This window comes from Neophocaena asiaeorientalis, unplaced genomic scaffold (genome assembly GCF_003031525.2).
Source record: "Neophocaena asiaeorientalis asiaeorientalis breed wild unplaced genomic scaffold, Neophocaena_asiaeorientalis_V1.1 scaffold14, whole genome shotgun sequence".
NCBI classification, from domain to species: Eukaryota; Metazoa; Chordata; class Mammalia; order Artiodactyla; family Phocoenidae; genus Neophocaena; species Neophocaena asiaeorientalis.
In genome coordinates this window covers 13,308,838-13,327,154 of record NW_020175192.1, presented here as the reverse complement: position 1 = coordinate 13,327,154, position 18,317 = coordinate 13,308,838, and the positions used below count along the sequence as shown (strand labels likewise).

Below are 18,317 nucleotides of genomic sequence, written 5' to 3'. Positions count from 1 at the left end.
ACATTTAATTTCTTTCTGGGTTTTGGTGATTTTGAATAAAAATTCATTTTGAAAGGGTTTTTTTTTTTTTTTTGAAAGTTGTCAACCTTGGTTTTTAGCAACTTCCCATAACTTACTCATGTAGCAATTAGCGATTAGCACTTTTAGTTTGATTTGATATTAAGGAATTATCTTTCGCCTTTTCAACTGAAGTATTCGTTCTGAAATATGATGACAACTAGGGCAGCCTGGTCATGGGAAATCAGCATAGATGCTCCAATAGGTAGCCTTCTTCCTGTACTTGTCATTCCAGGCCTGCGACTTTCCTCGTGGAGAATAGAACGCCACTTCTTCTCCGTATCCGAACAGGCAAATATTCTGCTCGAGGAGGAGACTCAGAAGGCAGTGGTTGTAGCTGCCTGAGATCCAGTAGTCACCCTTTGCAATAAGGCTGTGATATAAATAATCACCTGTGAATGGGTTTTCAACTTTACTCGTGGGAAATTGGGAGCCGAACTTCAGTTCTTCAAACTGTTCCGTTTTGAAAATTACCTATCTGAGAAGTAAGAAGAAAAGGGCTTATAAAGACATCAAAGTTCTCAGATAGGTGAGTTCTGATTTATTACTTAGTGTATTCACTGAAACTGGAATTTGACTTTTAGATTCGTCTGCCTTTGGCATCACAGTGCTGCAGCATGCTGCAGTATCGCATTGCAAAGCTATGGCTGTTGAAACTTCGCGCTCTCTCTCTCTCTCTCTCTCTCTCTCTCTCACTCTCGCTCTCTAACATCTTTCTTTTCCCAGAGAAAGGTTGGGGGGAGGAGAAGATGAAGCAAGGAAAAGGGGGTAAGGAGTGGAGAAGAAGGAAATAGAAACCCTGGGTAATTATATAGCACCTTGGATGTTAGAATCTCAAAAGTTGTTTTCAGAATCAACTCACTTGACACTACTTGACTGTCAGGACGGGGGAAACCAGGCAGGAACTGGAATGGGTTTTTGTAGAGAAACACAGTGCAGAGGTGAATTTTATGTGTCGACTGGCTGGGCCACGGGGTGCCCAGATATATGGTCCAACCTTATTCTGGATGTTTCTGCGAAAGTGTTTTTTGGTGGAGATGAACATTTAAATTGGTGAATTTGAGTAAAGCAGATTATTTCCGTAATGGGAGTGGGCCTCATCTAGTCAGTTGAAGGCCTGCATAGAACAAAAACTTGAGCTCTGGAACGAGAGGGAATTCTGCCAGCCCACTGCCTTGGGACTTGAATTGCAATTCTTCGTTGGGTCTCCAGCCTGCCAGCCTGTCCTGCAGATTTTGGACTTATCAAGTGTCCGCAATTACATGAACCAATTTCTTAAAATTTTTAAATAGTTGTAGATAGATATAGATATAAATAGATACACACACATATCCTCTTGGTTCTGTTTCTCCAGAGAACCTTGACTAATGTACACAGCGAGTCAGTGGCAGAAGGAGAACAGCCATCTGAGTGGAGACAGGAGAGTCCAGTGGTTAATGGTAAAGGCCCTGGAGCCAATGAACCGCCTTCAAATTAAGGTTCTGCCAATCATCAGCTGTTTGCTCAGTCTCCTTATCTGGGGAGCAATTCTACCTACCTTATGAAAATGTGAAGGAGTAAGGGCCCTGGACACCCAGCTGCAGTTGCCGTTGTAATTAATATCTGAGTCTTCGTGGCACCTGTTTTCTAGGTCTGATTCCACACTACGATGGCAGAATTGAGTAAGACCTGCAAAGCTGAAAATATTCACTGTCTGGCCCATGCTTGAAAAAGTTTGCTGACCTCTGAACTATGATATGGGAAAATCTGACAGTAATACTTCACAAGTAATTTGACTAGATAATGTTCTTTTTAATCAGAAACCACATTCTTGCAAATCTATCTTGAAGTTGGTCTCTTTGTATTAAACTTTAAAACTTTTTAGAGGCATCAGACAATCTTGCTAAGTCTCTGTGACGCAGGTTATCGTGTTTGAGCAGAAATTAGTCATCCTTATGTTTTCTTGAGTAGGCTCCTTCTGAATCTATTAAAATTGCCAGTATCATGTGTAACAGGCTTCTCAAAGATCTTGTTTTTGATTAGTTTGGGAATTAGTAATTTGGCCTAACCACCTTTGAGAAAAGGACAGAAATAATTACTTTAAAACTTGGAACATTTTCTGGGTTTGGGAGTGACAAGGTAGGGGATTTTGTTGGGATTATCTCATTTGAATTAGTGCCAGTCGAGGCATGCCAAGAGCATTTCTCTTAAGAGCAAAAGGAAACATGTCTAGGGTGGCTGATGTTTACTAAACAATGTATATGCTGTAGGCATAGATATGCATCCACACATATGTCACAAATACACACTCACATGTACGCATTTCAGGCACACCACTCTTCTTCCCGCTGAGATTTATTTTGTTATAATTTTTCTATTGCTTCCAAGAGACAGAGACAGCCCTGTCTTCATTCTGTGACTCTTATAGTCCTAGACTGACTACATTGGTGACCACAGTGGTGATTTCAGAATAGGTTGCATTCAGCCTTGCAAGTCCTACTCAGCAACAATTTCCCATCACCCCTTTATCACCATTCTCACTTGTCTTTAAGTTTGTTTGCTGGGCAAATGTCCAAGCAGTGACTGGGAGAATGACTCACTGCGGGGAATGACATCATAAGGAAGATTCAGGGGGTGCTCATCCACCCAAGGGGGGTACCTGCACACGCTGTGATGGGAACTGGGTGATGCAGATGGGGAAGACTATTTATCCTGACACAAGGGATACTTCCTGGCAGATGCGTTATCTGATTAGAATCTTAAAGGGTGAGTAATGACTATTGCCAAGAAAGTAAAGAGGAGCAGAAGGGACGAGTTTGAGTCAAAGGGTGCAAATGGTCAGAAGTCCCTAACAGTTACTCACTGGTCATCGGTTCTGCATCGCTTCCCCCTGTTTAAGTTCCTGCCTCCCCCTACTGCCCACTGCTACCCTGGATGTTTCCAGGGGAAGATGAATCAAGTCAACCCCGTAATTGAGGAAGTGCCTTCTGACCTCTGGTCTCTGTGAAACTCTAACTTCTGTTTCTTCCTCTGTAACAGCGTCTCGCGGTAGGAAGCACCACCGTCAGTTCATTCCTTCACGGGGCGCCTTGCGTGGCAGGCTCGCCCTGGGTGGGGCGGGGTGTAGCTCTTCCACAGAACACTCTTTATCTGGATTAGATGAGAGGCTTGATCTGCCATTGGTGCTGTTTAACCAAAGAACTGCCTTCAGGACTTTCCTTAGTTAGTGAAACTATTGTTGACAAACCAAAACTGCATGCAGACTCACACCCACAGTTTATTCAAGCCAGGTAATACGCTAAGTGCATTGTGAAGGTAACAGTTTCTTTCTTGTCAGAAGTCGTGGGCTCAGATATCAGTCTGGTGGTTTCATAAACATCTTCCATTAAGATTCATTGTTAGCCAAGTGTCTGCAGGATCTGATTTAAACGTGTGATAAAACACAGTGGGGCATGTGTAGTTTACACGTACATGTAATTTACATGTATAATTTACATGTTTAATTCTTTCCTGAATTTTTTCCTCTACTGTTCACAAACTTAGACATATCTCTTTCTTGAATTAAATAGTAAGTAAGAATTTTAATAAAGCACTCCCTGAATAAAATTTTAGAAAGTCTACTGCTAACTTTGATGGTTGGAAGATGGAACTGGTATGTCAGTGTTGATATTTGCTGGTGGTCCTCATCTCGCCTACATAATACGGTTTTATGTAGGGATGTGAGCACTGCCTTGCACAGTAATATGACACAATCCTTGATATTCAGCACAATTCTGGAGCAAAAGCATGACACTAAGACCCTTCTGACAGGCTTCCACTTTGCCCTGTTCAGCATTACAATGGGGCCATTCTTTTTCCAAGATAGTCGTTGAGACCAGCACTATCAGATTATGGCTTGATAGCTATTTATCACTTTGGTTTGATGTAAAAAGCAGGCATCCCTGATCACTCACAACTTAAAAAGGACACAATGTTATCAGAGAAGAAAGTTTTAAAGAAATATTTTAAACATTATTTCACAAACTTTCTAAACCCTTAAAGAAATCTGGCTTTCCATGCAGATATTTAAATAATACATGAAGCTGTTAAATTTGATCACTTTTTAAATTCCCTTCTATTTTATGTATTTAATGTGGAGAGGGCCAGGGGACAGAAAGAATTTCACTGCTCCTTCTAGGATTTAATCACAAATACCTTGTTTTTTACTTCTGGGGAATACTATAAAGGGAAGTTGGATATGATAAGAAAGGCTTGGTTGATTCGATTATATCTGATGCATTTGTCAATTGATTGAAATGATCAGGTTTCAGAAGTACCTAGGACAGAGGATGCAGTCTCCTGAAGGTGATAGCCCAGTGCTGGGTGACAGAGGGGATTGCACAGAGAGGACTTCTCCTTCCCCCATCTGAGTAACAGATGTTCTGTGTTCCCATCACAAGTGTCTTTTGCACATCCCTAGTCTGATATTCATATCATGAGGTTTCACGATCTGCCCATTCCATTCATCTGTTTCTTCTAGACTGTGAGCTCCTTGATACCAAGCATGTGTTCTTTATACTGTTTTCCTAAATCCTGGGCAGAGTAGATGCTCAATGAGCATTTTGGAAGGAAGGAAGGAAGATAGGAAGGAAGAGAGGAAGGAAGAGAGGAAATGAGGGAGAGAGGAAGGAACGGAGGAAGAGGCAAAAGTTTACATATAATGTTTACAAAGATACTCAACAAAGTAGAACATGTACTTAGTTTGATGAGTCATTTGATTAATAACGAAGTATGATTTATTTAAGATTCAAATACAAGTTATAGGACTTCTGGGAGGGGCCAAAACAGTGAGAGGCCCGCGTACCGAAAAAAAAAAAAAATACAAGTTATAATTGAACGGGTACTCTGGGCCTGACATATGAAAAATAAGTGCAATACATTCTAAAGGCTTTCAAGTCTTTTTTTTTGCGGTACGCGGGGCTCTCACTGCTGTGGTCCCTCCCGCTGTGGAGCACAGGCTCCGGACGCCAGCGGCCATGGCTCACGGGCCCAGCCGCTCACTGCGGCATGTGGGATCTTCCCGCACTGGGGCACGAACCCGGGTCCCCTGCATCGGCAGGCGGACTCTCAACCACTGCGCCACCAGGGAAGCCCTCAAGTCTTAAGTATAAGCTAAACAGATGAGATTTTTCAACCTTAAGAATTACCTGGGATATTAGCTTTGGAAAGTGTAAAAGGCAAAAAGAGGGAAATTGCTGAAATGAAGTCAGGGGGATTATTTGCATAAATATGTACAGTCACTATAAACTTCCAAAGGAATTTAAAATCACAATATAAACTTCCAAAGGAATAAAAAGGAATTGCTAAAAGAAAGCAGCTTTACTTATTGTCTTTATGTATTGAACCAAAATATTTTAGTAAGTCTTACTGTTAAGTGGTTGATTTAATTCTTTGTAAAGTTATTTTTTTAAAACCTGGATAATGTAAATATGTTGGTTAATCATTGGAGAACTCCCAGTCTTCTTCTTTGTTCCACTTCTTAAACAACCAGAAGATTGTAAATCCTTGAAGTTTCCTTGGAGTTATCTTAGGTAAAGTCCAAAGTTTAAGATAGTGTTCCATAAAGCATAAATCTCACCACCAAAGTCCCTAAATCTCACCACCAAAGTCCCCTAAAGCAGAGAAGGATCAAAGGACACTCAGCATTCTAGGTTAGTCCTTACTTAGCCTGCTTTCAACCTGTTTCTTTAAAGATTCATCATACTTGGCGTTTCACCCATGATCTATCCAGCTTTTCTTTAAAATATACTTTTTTTTATCTTAGAATAGTTTTACTTATTTATTTTTATTTTTTAATATTTATTTATTTATTTGGCTGCATCAGGTCTTAGTTGCAGTGCGTGGGCTTCTCTCTAGTTGTGGTGTGCTGGCTCCAGAGCGCACGGGCTTAGTTGCCCTGTGGCATGTGGGATCTCAGTTCCCTGACCAGGGATCGAACCCACATCCCCTAACTTGGAAGGTGGATTCTTAACCACTGGACCACCAGGGAAGTCCCCTAGAACAGTTTTACATTTATAGAAAAATCACAACAAGAGTACAGAGAGTTCCCATATACTCTGTACCCAGTTTCCCCTATTATTAGCATCTTACATTAGTAAGTTACATTTGTTACAATTAATGAACCAGTATTGACACATTCCTATTAACTAAAGCCATAGTTTACTCAGATTTCCTTAGTTTTAGCCTAATATTCTTTTTCTGTTCCAGGATCCTGTCCTGGGTACCACCTTTCCTTTTGCTGTCAAATTTTCTTGGGTTCCCCTTGGCTGTAACAGTTACTCAGACTTGCCTTGTCTTTGATGAACTTGACAGTTTGGAGGACTAGTGGTTAGGTATTTTGTAGAATGTCCCTCAGTTGGGATGTTTTTCTCATGATTAGATTACAGGTTTTTGGAAGGAAGACCGCAGATGAAGGGCACCTCTCAATACATCAAATCAAGAGAACATACTACCAATGTGACCTCTCAGTGTTGATGTTGACCTTGAGCTCCTGGCTGAGGTAGTAGTATCTGTCAGTTTTCTCCACTGCAGAGTTAACTCTTTTCCTTCTGGTTCCAGACTGTCCTCTTTGTTTTATTTTTTTTTTTTATTTTTTTTATTTTTTTTGCGGTACGTGGGCCTCTCACCGTTGTGGCCTCTCCCGCTGCAGAGCACAGGCTCCGGACGCGCAGGCTCAGCGGCCATGGCTCACGGGCCCAGCCGCTCCGCGGCACGTGGGATCCTCCCAGACCGGGGCACGAACCCGCGTCCCCTGCATCGGCAGGCGGACTCGCAACCACTGCGCCACCAGGGAAGCCCCAGACTGTCCTCTTTGGAAGGAAGTCACTAGGCACAACCCACACTTAAGAAGTGGACAGTTATCTTCCGCCTCTGGGAGGGCAGAGTACAGAAATTATTTGGAATTTTTCTGCACAGCCAATTTGTCTCTTCTCCGTTTATTTATTTATTCAATCATTTATTTATATACACATTATGGGTATTTATTTTTACTTTTGGTTGTAATCCAATTCTACTTTATTTATTTTCTTGCTCAAATTGTTCCAATTTTGGCCATTAGGAGCTCTTTTAGTTGGCTTCTGTGTCCCTTTGACATATGTCTATCATTATGGGGTTTTCTTTTTTATCACTTTTTAAAAAACCTCCTGGCACAATAAGATACTTCAGACTCATCTTTGGTGTTTCCTGCCCCAGTCCTAGAATCAACCATGTCTCCAAGGAGTCCTAGTTCCTTTTACTGGAGGATGCTATAAGGAACCAAGGTTTGAGGTCTAGGTATTCTTGGTGTCGTTGCTTCTAGGTCCTCTCAGCTGACAGAGAAAGGAAATTCATGTGTGTATATTAACTTGTATTTATATGCATGTCTATAAATATTTGTATATGTAACCAAATGTTTGTATATGTAGCCATACAGACACATCTATACCTCTATTCAGCTTAACATACAGTGTTTCCAATGTGGATCTATTAACATATGGATCATTCTAGCCTTCTCCCTTTGCTTATCTGTAAACTCTCATGCCAACAATGAGAAATCTGACTCCACTGTTGGTCATTCATTTACTTAATTGTCAATTTCCAGCATGCAGGTATAGTAAATCTGAATTGTTCATCTGTACCCCTGTGAGAAACAACTTTATCAACTCAAGCACAAAGCTTGCTTTCAGTTTCTTTTGCCTTTGGTCTTACAGACTCCACTTACTTACAAAGTTACTAGGGTCAACACCAATTTCCCCCAAGCCCGAAACCCCTTGATGGGTTGTTTTACGCATTTACAGTATAGTTAACTTGTTTCCTCACATTCTGCATTCCATCTCTGGGATCCCCAATCTCCAGATGATTTTTTTGAATTTGCATACATTGAGGTTCATGCTTTAGTATTAAAATAATGTTTTAAATTACCTAACATCTAGCAAAACCAATAAACTATGGCCTACCTTGTGTCAGGCCCTATAACAATGTCATTCGGTGGGGCTTTATCTTGTAGTCTCCTCGGAACAGCCCTGATGTGTCCCTGCATAATCAAGGCCCAGGCACCCCAGTCTAGGAAGCACGGACTACGGAAACTGCCTTGTGATATTTATGGCCGTATCTCTAAAATTCTAGGATTCCTTAGATTTGTGTAACCACATTTCTCTTAGCGGTTCCAGAATCTGCGAAACACGATCTATTTGGAGAACTGCATTTACATAAAGTTAGAATTTTTTTTCTTGTTGCTCTTTTGGTCCTAGGAAGAAAGTAATTTAAACCGCAGGGGAGAATAATAACTACTGAAGTCAATACTAGCTTTTGTCTAGAACAAATGCCATCAGCGCAACTTAAATTAGAATCCCCTTTGTCAGTCTGGGTTTGCTGAAAGCAACAATTAAGTTGCTCTGCACTCACAAGCGATCTGCTATATTGTTTTTGGGGGGGCTTTATTTGTTGCACCAACCACATTATCCAAACAGCATGTGCAAAATTATGCCAATAAAGGAAGGAAAGGCAATGGTTGTGTGTTGCTGTTATTGTTGGGTGGGGGTGAAGGATAGGACTGGCTGGAATTAGCACACTAACAAATAAATTGTCGTCCTGAAGGACTTTCATGCTTTGTAAATCTTTCCAACTTCATTTTACCTAACTCCCAGGACGATCATCCACCACATGATGGCATAAGGTTGTCCCCAGTGGGGAATATTTATTTCTAATGCTGCCATGACAGATTGAGGACTTGGTAGGAGTGATGCTCTGCAGTTGTATGATTGAGCTGAAAAGTTTAAGAAAAATATACTTAAAATCGTAACATTTATGTAGTAAGGCACTGGACTGTATCTTTTGTTTGTTTGTTTAAGCTACTATTTTTTAAACATCTTTATTGGAGTATAATTGCTTTACAATGGTGTGTTAGTTTCTGCTTTATAACAAAGTGAATCAGCTATACATATGTTCCCATATCTCTTACCTCTTGCAGGACTGTATCTTTTGATGTGCTGCCCCACTGAGAGATTGCAAGCATCCCTGGGGGTGGAGCCTCCCCTGTGGTAGGAGGGACTGCTGGGCGGGACTTTTCTGCATGTTAGTTATAGATCAAACAGCCACCTGTTGTGCAATGGGAAACTTGGAACCCAGAGAAGGAATCTAGAAGCAGATGCTTCAGGTTGAGATGTCCTTTGGCGCTTAGCAATGTTGATTAGGTATAATAACAGAACTCCACCTCTGAAGAGATAGAAAAAGGTTTCCCCCAAACTTTCCAGAATATTATTTTTGTTCACGGAAGCTAAGCATACTTTGTCATCCAAACACTTGGTTTTGAATGACTGGGAGGAAGAACCAGCTTAGTCAGGAAGGACAAGCTTACCTGAACTTCTGTTCACTTCAGGCTGGAGGAAGGGCTGAGAAAAGGAGTGGCTGGGCTGGGTCATTCAGCCTGGACTGTTGTCACGGCCCCCACGAGTGGTGATTTCAGGTGAAATGTGCCTGACATTGGGAGGGTTCTCAGGACTCCCATGATCGCCATGCCCGAGCTCTGAGGGTCAGACTCTACCTGCTTAAGACAAGGGTGGGATTTCACCCAAAGGGAAGAAATAATGATCTCTTATCCCAGAGGAAGAAGAGGCTCGGTTTGGACCAGACTGAGAAGATTCTTCTCTTTTTTCTGGGAACTGAGTTGGGCTTGGACTCTGAACTGTGGAGGTGGGGACGGTGCCAGGGGAGGCCCATGGAACCTAGACCGGGGTGCAGAGGTTGGGTCTGAGCCTGAAATCCTGACAGTATCCAACTCTAGAAGCAGTTGTGAATTTCACCGAGCTTATGACCAAGTCTTCTGTAAAGTTTTATGAAAAACCTGATCTCAGATGTACTATGTACAGATGTATTGCAGGGGGTTAAGGAGAATCAGACCCCCTCTTGGAGGCTGGAGAAAAGGATGCTATGAGGACAGAGATGCATGGCCCAGTAGAGTTGCATTCTTATATAAGAAGCAGCAGCAGAAGGCTGCAGGCCAAGAAGCAGGAAAAAAGCAACCCCCCAAAACTTACCCCTGAGAACATATGTGATGGCACCTTGAGAAACCTCAGATTAGCTGGGAGGCATGGGTTGAGGGTGTATGTGGGTGTTGGGGAGTGGGGGCTACATCTGAGTAACTAAATCAGGAGGGGCTCATGCAGTAATGTCTTGGGAGGGCAAAGATGGGAACCTAATTTCAGTTCAAGGTCACAGTTTGGAAATGTGAAGGACACAGAAGTCCCACTTAATTTTCTTCAGCTCATAAGCATGTTTCTATGAATTTTATCCCATGAAAGGAATGCTACTGCACATCAGAAACAAATTCAGTGGCTAATTTGAAAAAGCAGTTATTTAAAAATAGAACAACATTTCAAATATCTTAAGCTAACAGCAGCACATGGGAGTCACATTGCCCCCTTTCTCTTCTTCCCGTAACTCCGACGTATGTGCTTTCTTGTGCACACAAGTTCACTCTTCTCTCTCAAACATCCTTAGCACAAGTGGAGGACTTATGTTCTTTACAATCCTAAAACCTTCGATTATAACCCACGCTAACATAACAAAGGTAATAAAATGGTGGAAGCTTGCCAAACATTTGTAGAGTACTGTGCCATTCACAAAGCACTTCAAAAATATTTGGTCTCATTGGAATAACACTTTCTTGCCAGCGTAGCTGTGTAGGTTTCTTTCCATTTTATTTTATTTTACTTATTTATTTATTTATTTATTTATGTGTAAGTAACAACTCATTTTTAAAGACTGGGCAGACATGAGCTCCCACTAGCTTTCTAGATTCAGCACACAGGAAAACAATGTTCAGTTTCCTTTTTTGGTATCACATGCTCGATCTCTAAACAGATACATGAAGTGGGTCTCTAAACTGTGAGTGGAAGTAAGCTAATCATTGACATTCCAGACACTTTGCTACTTGACACACTTAAACAAAAAATGCCCAGCCGCTCTGCAAACTAAGTTTCTACTCTGGAGAAAAATTATCCCCTTAAGGGGCCCACACAGCTCTGCTGAGGTTCCTGGTAGACTGTGACCTGTCTGCTTGTTTTTTTTTTCCAGCATCCCTTGGAGTACCCCGCTCAGAGACTGGCACAAAGGGAGTGGGTATCGTTGTTGAACAGGAAAAAATAAGGTAATTGCCATCAAAGGCACACTCCTTCAGTCCCAAGCCTTTGCTAACAAGTGACAGATTGAATCCTCTTAACTACCATGTGATGTATTGATTATAATCCTATTTCACAGATGAAGAAACTGAGGCTGTGATAATCTGATATAATAAGAAATATATATTTGGTCTTTGTCCTCGGTTCCTGGCACAGAGATCCTACAATCCTTGTAATTTCCTGAGCAATAGGGGTGATAAAGAGCATATTTTGTTATCATATTTGTTGTAGTCCTCAATTCCTGACTCAAGGGCTTCTAAGCTTTTGGGATCTCTGGAGTGATAAGAATGTCATTCTTATGCTAATGAGATGACTGGTGGCTAGGGTCCTCTAAAGAGCCTCAGGATGGGGGCTGGTCACTGGAAAGACTACATTGATCGGAACTTTCATCCCCACCCCCTGAGTTCCCGGTGGAGGGGAGGAGCTGGAGACTGAGGTAATCACCAATGGCCGTGATTTAATCAATCATGCCTATGTAATGAAACCTCCATAACAAGCCCTAAACTGCTTGGGGGCGGGGGTTAGGGGTGATTTAAAGAGTTCCTGGTTGGTAAACCGACTGAGGTGCCGGGAGGGTGGTATGCCCACATACCTTGTCCTGTGCATCTCATCCACTGACTGTTCTAAGTTGTATCCTTTACAAGAAGCTGGTAATAATAAGTAAAGCTTCTTCCTGAGTTCTGTGAGCTGATCTAGCAAATTACCAAACCTGAGGAGAGGATGGTGGGAATCCCCGATTTACAGCCAGTGGGTCAGAAGTATGGGAGGTCCAGAACTTACACTTGGTGTCTGAAGTTTTGTGGGACTGAACCCTCAGCTTGTGGGATCTGATGCTAACTCTGAGAAGCTAGTATCATAACTGAGTTAAATTGTAGGGCACAGTTGGTATCCAGAGACTTGGAGAATTGCTTGGTGTGGAAAACCCACACTTGGATATCACAACTGTTATGAGTAAAAATGGTTTATAGAGACTCAGAGAGATTAACTTGTCTAACTCCACACAGCCTAAGAGTGTAAAAGCTGGTATTTGAACCGAATTCCTCAGATTTTAATTCCGTAATACCATGTTGTCTACTGTTTTATCTGTTTAACTTCTGGAACATTCTTATTAATCCTGGTGCTGATAAAAAATGTATTTCATGAGAAACCCACAGTGGCACTTCAAAATGAACATTTTTGTAATCTTTACGAGAGAAAAACAAAGCATAAATACACCACTGAACGTCACAGTGAGTGGCTGAAGTGCTACGTCTGGAAATTAAGTCTCTGGTCCCAGGTTCACTATGGACTAAAAATATTAATTCTGATAAAATAGGTGGTCTCTCACTTTTGCTTATTTTGTTTTACTCTTTCAAAACATAAGCAACTCATTATCTGTGTTTTTGCTTATGAGATAATATTAAACTTCAGGAAACCACATTGTTCGCTTCAGTGGAACCAGCTGGGGAAAAGGCATGATAAAAATTAGAAGGATCACGCCCACTAACAATAATTCCACCACCAGCAGCAAAACCAACAGCATAATCATCACCACTACCCTACCACCAGTAAGACGACCACCACCACCACCACCATCAGCATTAGGTTTTCTTGGGACAAGACAGAAGGGGTCGATTTCTCTTCCTTATGTGGATATCACATTTATGACTTCCCTTTCACTAAAAAGTTATGTCCCATCACTATCCAAGCCTATTCAGACTTCAAACATTGAAACATGGTTTTGACAGGATACAGAGTTTTAGTAAGTAAAAACAAAGAGCTAAGCCACATTAATGGCAGGGGTGGTTTACAAACTCTTTTTCATCAGTCAGATTCTTTTCATCATGTATATAGAAGTGGTCAACTTTCAAAAATGTCTTTGAAGTAAGTTTGAATATACGCTTTTTCTGACTTACCCCCACACCTCCGAAAACACGCGCGCGCGCACACACTCACACTCGCTCGCACACTGACACACTCACACACACACACACTCACGTGATTCTATAATAACATTTAGCTCTTCCTTATAAATTTATGTTATACAAATACAAATGTCTCTCTCACTACTTGTCTTTCGAGGCCCTAGATTAACACACTGTATGACTAATAAACGGGGGATCAGACTTTGCTCTCTGCACAGGGTAGTTTCTAATCTATAGTGACCTGTGTGATGAGCATAATCCCTATGTTTAAAAACTGTAACAAGTAGATAATGACTAAGATTAATTTTCTTAACCAGTTAGATTTTGAGCACACAAACAGATATTTTCCTTTTCCAGATATCAGTATAAAATCTATTAAGAATCCATCTGAAACTGTTCTCAAAGTCTATGACATCTCTTATTTTATGGTGGTGAACTCTCCCTATTCAAAATGGATTTGTTTTGAAAAAGGCCTCATTCAGAGGCAGGCTGTTGAGTAAAGGGAATAATCAAACTGAGTATGAAACTGTCTGTTTTTTGGTTAAAAACAAGCTTTTACTAAAATGTAATACAGTGATTCTGAGTGGGTAAGTAAAAATTCTGGGGATGGTGTATGTGTTGGTTATTTTGAAAATGCATTCTGAGATGGCAGATTGAAAAAGAAAATCCTTGATTTCATTAAATAAACAGTAAAAAACATTTCAACTTAAGTTTAAACTTTCTGGGATGGCATGATAAGTGTGGTGGGGTTTAGGACAGAGGATAGCTGACGGGCTTAAAAATTTTTTTTCACATGTCAAAAAGATGTATGAAAGGTTAAAAAACTTTGTAAGAAGACTTTTTTCTTGTGTGGCTTCTAACTTGATTTTAAAAGAAATTCACAAAATAGGACTCCAGAAATATTTTAAGAAATGGCCTCTGCGATGAAATAGAGGTATAGTCTTCTTAGGGCGACTGTTTTGAAGGTTAATGCTCATTTTAATATTAAAGTTCTAGTATACTCACTTAAAAAATTAGATTAGGGGCTTCCCTGGTGGCGCAGTGGTTGAGAGTCCGCCTGCCGATGCAGGGGACACGGGTTCGTGCCGCGGACCGGCTAGGCCCGTGAGCCATGGCCGCTGAGCCTGCGCGTCCGGAGCCTGTGCTCCGCAGCGTGAGAGGCCACGAGAGTGAGAGGCCCGCATACCGCAAATAAAAAAAAAAAAAAGGAAGACACATATGCTGGCTCCTACTCTGTAGTTTCTCTGCTGTCTAATCTGAGAGGCAGGATGGGCACCCAGGTGCCCAGACACATATGGGCACCCAGGTGTGATGTGTTACCACACCCCAAACAGAAAGAGCAATATATTTCCTGCTCAGCACAACTCCCCTATTCTGGACGTATGGGTTTCACCAACGTCCAGTTTCTTAGACAAGAAAATAGCTGGTCCAATGAAGGTTCACGAGTGATCAGTGTTTCTAAAATCTAAGACCCTTTGTTTCAGCCCCGTGTGGCAGTCTTGCATCCCCCCGGCAGCTGTGCATTCATTGGAATCCACTGAAGTCATTTGTCGGGAAGCAATTCCCTGATTGGGCTTGGAACATGGTGCAGCTATTTTTAGGGTTTCAGCTGGTGTCCTTACCAGTTCCACATGATCTAGAAGTTGCTCCACTTCCTTCTATTGAGATAATTTGGGAAATGAGTGTTAGATGGAATTTCATTCTCTGCATCTATCATTACTGATGTTTTAAAATAAACAAGTTCTTAGAATTCTTTCCACCAACCGGAAAAAATCTAGTTGCCGCTTCAGGTTTGAGTGCCTTAGGAAATTATGGGAAAAATCAGCTAAAGCGAGTTGAGAATCTTGGGCCTCTGTCACCATACGAGTAAGTCAAAGAAGGAGCCTCGCTTGGGACCGGCTTGCCAGGTAATTTTCACACTGGACTCTGCTGAGCACCACTGTAAAGGATGACAGATTGTGAGATGGTAGGGCAGGGTCACACACATCCTCTACATCCCCTGGGGTGCTTGTTAAGACTCTCAGACTCCACCCAGATCTTCTGATCAGACTCCTCAGGGGTTAAACCCAATAACTTGCATTTCTTATGGACTCCCAGGTGACTCTTAAACACACGCAAAAGCTTCAGAACCACTGCCGACTGTCCATAGATTTAGGAGCTGGAAATTGGGGTCTGGGCTGCCCCCATCCCCATTCCACATTCATCTACTTTACACACGGGAAGAAACACTTCTGTGGCCAAAAAATTTAAAAAGTTAGAAATAACTATTCCAGTGTAAACCTCTGAAAAAGACCTTCTCATGCTTATTTTCACTGATGATTTCTTTCTAGTTAGAATACAAATGAATGCATAAGAAAGTGATTTTGTCCAGAAAACTTCAGGATATAGAAAGCCACTTACTTCATCTACCACAAGGACCCAGTTCCGCATCTCCAGCTGCAACTGACCTGTAGGATTCGGGAGACTCCCAGGAGTGTTGGGCCAGGGTGTCTGGGATTAATGGCCGGCCACCATTGCACATCCAGGACCCTACTTCCCCGTCCACTTCTCAAATTTGGCCTTCAGCCCAAGAGCTCCTCATTGCAAGGTTTAAGAATGTGACATATACAAGCATGATCACAGAATGCATTCCATATGCTGGCTTTTGGGTCACACAGAATGAAGACATTAAGAACATGTTAATATGGTTGCTTGTAAGACAATTTTGTGGTTTTTGCTGTCCTAAATACCTGAAGTAAGTCTTTCTTACTGTGTCAAATTTAACAAGAAATCTAGAAGATGAAAGGAAGTAGTGGAACTAAAACTTCCAAATTTTAACTCATATAATATACCATTGAGTTTCACGTTATGAAAACTTATTACTATGACTCAGATAAGTTTCGTAGGGTAAAAACTTCAAATCCATAAAAATACAGTACATAGTAACTCACAAATGTTAATTAATTTATTAAGCATCTGTTATATACAAAGCTCCATTCTATATATTTTGTGAGAACTACAAAGGGGATAATATATTGATTCAGGCTTTCAAGGAATGTACGATTGAACAGAGTGTAAAGGAGAGGAGTAATGCTCGTATAAGACTCTGTAGCAAATGCAAGGATTAGAGCTCTGTCGTTATATATGAGAGAAGGGAAGGTCTGAGTGCTTCTTTGAAGCTGTTTTACTTTCACAAAGTATACTTTTTAAAGATGGTACCTTTTGCCATGGATTCTTATATGTATTTGTGTGTGTGTGTGTGTGTGTGTGTGTGTGCATGTCTGCCTTCCTCTGAGTATTTATTTCTGTATGTTTTGGCTCTGGCTTTTATTTTACAGGTTATTAAAAGAGTACATATGCACTAGAATATTAAAAAGTTAACCTAGAGGCAATTACTATTGTCAGTTTCCTATATATCTTTTAGAGCTATCCTATGAAATTATAAGCATAATGTATGTACATATTCTTTTCTAATCCCTCCTTTTTAAAAAGCAATAAATATTAGCACATGATATGCACCATTTTTGCTTTTACCTTGGAGATTATTTCCAAGAAATACATATATAGTTATTGCACTTTAAAAATGGCTGCAGGCTTCCCTGGTGGCGCAGTGGTTGAGAGTCCGCCTGCCGATACAGGGGACACGGGTTCATGCCCCGGTCCGGGAGGATCCCACATGCCGCGGAGCGGCTGGGCCCGTGGGCCATGGCCGCTGAGCCTGCGCGTCCGGAGCCTCTGCTCCGCAATGGGAGAGGCCACAGCAGTGAGAGGCCCACGTACAGCAATAAATAAATAAATAAATAAATAAATAAAAATTAAAATGGCTGCAGAGTATTGTATTATCTGAATTGTATTCATAGTATTCTATTATCCATAATTATTTTAACTAATTCTCTATAATAGTCATTTATAAAGTTTCCGTTTGTTGCTGTTTCAAAAATTTCTAGAAGTAGGATTGTGGAATATATGCACTGCATGCATATACGGTTACTCTGGAAATTTTTAATATGAATGTAAAGTCTAAAGTTAATGAATACATTTACCACCCACCCAAACAATCCAATGTATAGACACTTGAACTCCAGTCACCTCCTCCTTACTTCTATACCATTGCTGCATTTTAGTTTTATCTTTTTTGTTTAACTCTGAAAGTATATTATTATTGTTGTTTTCCACATTAAAAGTTTGTTTATGTATACCCACAATTTTACATATTTCTTTACTCACCATTCTTTCTTTCATCCCAGACCTTTCGTCTAGGATTAGTTTCTTTCTATGTGAAATGCTTATTTGGAAGTTCTTAAAGCCAGGGTCTGTTAGTTGGAACCTCTATTAGTTTTTATTTACCATAAAATATCTTTATTTCATCGTCATATTTGAATGATAGATTTGTGGGTATAAAATTTTAGTTTTTGAGTTATCTTTTTCTCAGCATATTGAAAATATTATTCCACTATCTTCTGATTTTCATTATTGCTGCTAAGAAGTCAGCTGCCAGTATAATTGTTAGCCCTTTGCAGATGATTCTTCTTTTCTGGCTGCTTTTAAGATCCTCTTATTATGTTTTTCCTACAGTTTGATTATGATGTGTATAGTTGTGGATCTTAAAAAACTTAATCTTCTTTGAAAGATTCATCTTTCAAATATGAGAATTTGAATCTTTTGACAGTAACAAAATTCGTAGCCATTTTCATTTTGAATATTGCCTCTTCTCCATTCTCTTTATTACATCCCTCTGAAAATCTGATTGTGATTTTGGGATTCTGAAACTCACTCTATGCTACAAGATTCTTAATATCTTTCTAATTTTCAGCACTTCATTTTCTCTCTCTGCTGCGTTAGTGTAATTTCTGCTGAACCATTTTCCATTTCAGTGAATCAGTCTTAAACTGTGCCTGTTGTGTAGCCTGAAAATTGAGCTTTGACTTTCAATCACTATATTTTTGTTTTTAGACATTCCTTTGGATTCTTTTTGAATTTTCTTGATTGATTTTATAATCTCTCATTCATGACTCAGGTTTATGTGTTTGTTGTAGTGCTGACTATGGACTCATGTTCCTTGGAACTTGATCTGTAGCAGTCTTTGAAGCTTTAGTTGAAAGTAATTTCCTTCAAATATGCATTTACTTCTACCTTGTACAGCAGGGCACTACCCACTAGGGGCTATTTTAAAATCAGTTCTAGATTTGAAGTAGTGTGAATT

At 40.6% G+C, this 18,317-nt stretch overlaps 1 long non-coding RNA gene across 1 annotated transcript in view; it reads left to right on the top strand.

Annotated features, from left to right (window-relative positions):
* The first annotated feature begins 491 nt into the window (after positions 1-491).
* Positions 492-18,317, top strand: part of LOC112413233 (uncharacterized) — a 28,002-nt gene continuing 10,176 nt past the window's right edge. Inside the window, exons 1-2 of the long non-coding RNA XR_003005924.1 lie at positions 492-586; positions 11,128-11,200. This is a non-coding gene — a long non-coding RNA (uncharacterized LOC112413233). The remainder of the gene's footprint in view (positions 587-11,127; positions 11,201-18,317) is intronic.